This window comes from Notechis scutatus, chromosome 2 (assembly GCF_049901735.1).
Source record: "Notechis scutatus isolate UNSWTSFEM ecotype Mainland chromosome 2, rNotScu1.2, whole genome shotgun sequence".
NCBI lineage: Eukaryota > Metazoa > Chordata > Lepidosauria > Squamata > Elapidae > Notechis > Notechis scutatus.
The window spans coordinates 200,613,125-200,617,359 of NC_142010.1; the positions used below are offsets into that span (position 1 = coordinate 200,613,125).

The 4,235-nt window shown below is 34.6% G+C and overlaps 1 long non-coding RNA gene across 1 annotated transcript; it reads left to right on the plus strand.

Annotated features, from left to right (window-relative positions):
- The first annotated feature begins 1,926 nt into the window (after window positions 1-1,926).
- Window positions 1,927-3,199, plus strand: LOC148132470 (uncharacterized). Its single transcript, XR_015747346.1, has 3 exons — window positions 1,927-2,261; window positions 2,406-2,512; window positions 3,086-3,199. It is a non-coding gene; the product is annotated as an uncharacterized LOC148132470 (long non-coding RNA).
- The last annotated feature ends 1,036 nt before the right edge of the window (window positions 3,200-4,235 follow it).

Genomic DNA, 4,235 nt, shown 5'->3' on the forward strand with positions numbered 1-4,235 from the left:
CACAGCCAAGACATGAAGATCAGTACTGTGTGTGACAGCACTACTTAGGAGTTTTGAAGCACCATACTGACACTGTGGTAAGGAAGAGCTGTATAATAGTAATATCCATTAAAGCTGTAGAGAAGACTGCCAAGAAAATGATGGTTGCTCCTCTCCAAGGTCTTTAAAAATGGTCTAGACAAGCATTAGGGAATAATCTGGAAGGAATGTTTTTGATCTGGCAGAAAGATGAAATGGATGAGATAATAAACCTACATTGTCTTTAATTTCTCTGAGTCATATTCCATCCATCAAGCCATGCTTTCAAAACAAGGAAAGAAATGCCAGCCCCATTGGTGACATTTTAAAGCTTGGATGCTGTCAGCAGTTATTCCAAATGTGCCAAAGAGCAATCAGTAGTGTTATTAACCTGTGACATGTAAGAATGCCAGATGACAGCTCTGTAGGAAGAAATTACAGCTGATCTCTGAAAAGAAAATGTGTGAAAACTTACCTTTCTTATGTGAGCACCTCACAACAGCTGTATGGGCCTTGGCAGTTTTTTGTTTTCTAATTTTGTTTCAGCTTAATAGGAATCTCAATAGGCAAAACAATATTTCTGAACTGATATGAGTGCTATTTAAATGGAAAGAAGGAATTAAAATGTAAGTCATTGTCATCATTGGAACATTGGATCAAGGTCTTTGATTCTTATTCAGAACCTTCATAAAGGTTTAGAATAGATGTTTTTTGTCAAGTGCAAATATATAAATATTATAAAGATATTTGCTGAGCTGGGTTGCAGAACAGTTGTTTTAATAGTACAGAGTTGTATAGACCTTTCCTGTTGGTCAATAGTAAACCATAAGAGGTGGACAATTATTTCTGTGGTGGTTCAGATTATGTTTCTGCTTTAGCCTAACTTTAAAAACAACAACTAAATATCCTACAAAACTAAAGTTTTAAAAATACATGTTGGGTTCCAACATAGGCATTCTTCTTAAGACACTTTTACCAACATATTAAAGGGAAGATGATTTCTACACTTCCTCTTTCCCATACCTGAAAGAACCTCCAATCTGTAATTCCCAAGAAATTTCAGGAGAAATGGAAAATCCATTAGTGGGATACCTTTGTGTAGTAAAATCTTTCTGATGGAGCCATCGAGTCAGAAAAATAGAATAGTTGAGTCTAACTCGCAATGGTTCATTGGAGAAATGCAAATGAAAGGACTCCAGCAGATGGCTGTCTAGCCTCCCCCTGAAAGGACCTTCTGTCAGCAGAATGTTGGATCCAAACCACTAAATATCTGCTTAGCTTTGGAATAAACATGTATTAAAAAATTAAAATGAAGCTAGGAAATGACAGAATAAAATTCTAAGGAAATCAGAAATAAATTGTGTGTGATTTCAGATCGCACAGATGCTAGGCAGACAATATGTATCTGTCTGTCCATCCATCCATCCATCCATCCATCCATCCATCCATCCATCCATCCTTGGAATGTAATTTTGAAAGCTAGTTAGGCCACATCTAATTCTTGTTTTATTCCAGCTTCATAATTTGGCCTATAATTTTTCATTGAGGCATTTATAATTTTAGAGCTAAAAATAAAAGATTAAAAATTGTCACTGCTCCTAGCTGTGGGCATATGTTCACAGAACATGGAATATACATTTCTAAATCTAAATCAGGTCTATCTTTTTGGTTTTAAAGAAATCCTGAAATAGTTATCTAATACTATAATTGGCTTAGCACTACCAACTAACTCCCTCATATCCCCATCAATTATCAATGTGTTTTATTTAAACATTTTAAGACCATTTTAGGGAAAACCCTTTCAAAAGTTGTTTATTAGAAAACTCAAATAGTTTTTCCTGTATGGTATATATTTATGTACCTCTGCTATACTCTTCGAGAGCTGCACAAACTTTTTTTCAAGTTTGTGGAAAAAGGCAGATATTTTGCATATGGCAGGACAAGGAAATAGTGCCAGAAAAATCACAAAATAAACTTTTTTGTTCCCAGATTTGATTTCAGATGGTTTTCTTCTTCCCTGTGTGATACCTGTCAATCAAAAATATTAATAAACTGGAGTGTGTTCAGAAGAGAAAATAAAGAGCCCTGATGTTGAAGGCATTGCGTATATTTAGCTTGGAAAAGAGAAGACTTGGGAAGGCATGATAGCAATCTTCAACTATCTGAAGAGCATATATAAAAGATGGGCCAGAATTGTCCCATAAGATAGGAAAATCAAGAATATCAAGAATTTTTCCATTCACGTAAGCGCTTAGTTGAACAGACTTTCCTGGAAAATGGTGTATTCTTCATTGCTGGAGGTGTCTAAAATAGACTGTGTAACTAAATAAACAGCATTATAATTTATCAAGTAAAACCACAATTTTGTTTCTTCCTGTGTTTTGTAGGTGCCTGTGAGAGGTACCGAAAAGTTTAAAATTAAAGAATCAGTGCTAAGACCAACTTACAGTTATTTACTGTAAATGGGAATTATATACTTGGGCATTTAGAGAAGGTGAGCAATTATGTTTTTAATCTGAAAGTGTCTGTAATGCTTTTAAAAAGAAGATTGGGTTGAAAATTTAAAGATTCTTAAAATTACTTTTCCCCAGAACTAACCTTGCAAACCAGACCATAATTTCTCTTGTGTTGTATGAGGTGAAATCATTTCCACATAGTGCTGTTAATTGCAATTTTGTACATACTAACTACATAGTAAATGCCACTAAAATTAGCAAGACGTATTTCTGAGAAGCAGCTGAACTGTTAGCAGAATATATTTGCAAGCAAAATGGTCTTGATAATGCCCTCAATTATTTGTGAAACAAAAAACAGCCATGCTTATTTAAATATAGTTTATTCCAAATGAATCCATAAAGAGTAAAATCCAGCATATATATGCCCACAGCAGTGTGGGAACAAAAAGCCAAACTTTTCATAGTAACTGAAGGTTCCTCGAATGTTTTGTGCTAGATTGTTCAGGACTCCACAAAGCAACTTATTCAAACAGTATGAAAAAAAAGTCAAGCACGAGGCCATATCATCATTACTAACAGTCGTTTTTTTTTCTTTTAATAATTGTTTCCAGAGTTTGAACCTGGTTCAGAATTCTTTCTTCTACATTGTAACGATGGCTCAATAGTCTAGCAGGGAATGCAGACATAACAAAAAAAAAAAAACCACGTACAGGGCAGAACAAAAGGATAAAAGAGAAAGCTTCAGGTATCCGTGACTTCTTTATCTATCAACACAATGTCTCGATCTTTGAATAGGGACCCACCATTGTTGCTAAGCGGAAAAAACTAACCAAAAACCCATCATGATTTGTCATTGACTTTTTAAAAAATTTTGGGAGAAGGGATGGGATATGACTTTTGTTGCAAAATGGTTGATGAAAAAGAGAAATTTTGTCAGGGTCTTTCCTCACTTCTTTGAACTTTCTGTCGGGAAAAGAGAATAAAGTCCCCAAACAATACCTGGTGTCCTACATATGTCAGAGGTTTTAGGAGAAAGTGCATGTGTGTCAGCTCTAAGTTGTGATCACCAGGCACTGTAGATCTTGACAAGTATTGGGAATGACGTGGTCACTGAAAAGCGATGTAATGTGCCATTACTAGTGATTGTAAAACTCTTTATCAAAGACTGATTTCACATGATTCTCTACATGTATCTTTCAAATAAATAAGATGTAGTGACTTAAATGATTTCTTCCATAAAAATGTTGCAGTGCTACATTTATATGTGAGGGCATTTCTGCTGAAATACTTATTTCTATTTTTTCCACTTTCAAAACAATAATTTAATGTATCAGAAAGAGCAATACATCACAGGCATTCTTAAAAAAGTAAGGACTATTAGGCAATATGTATTTAACAATTGAGTCTGCCTTGAAGTTAGTGACTTGTTTGGCTTTTGGAAATATATTTTTGAGTGGATGATTCACTTACTTTACGAGTTTATCCTTGAAATTGGGTCTGATTCACAAATTATTTTTCTGTTAGTGTGTAGTTTAAAGGCGGTACGGACCTGTTCAGTGCATGACCACATCAGCATTTGCCAAAAAGTTACTTAGTTGGGGCAGGTTTTGTTTTGTTTTCAAAACAAAATGAATAAAAAAGTAGAGAAAGAGTAAAGGATGTGTGAATCATGGTATACTGGAGCATTCAGTTCAATAGTTCATTATATCTTTCTACTGATAAAATCAATGCCTATATTAGTTTGCTACTATTTGACTCTGC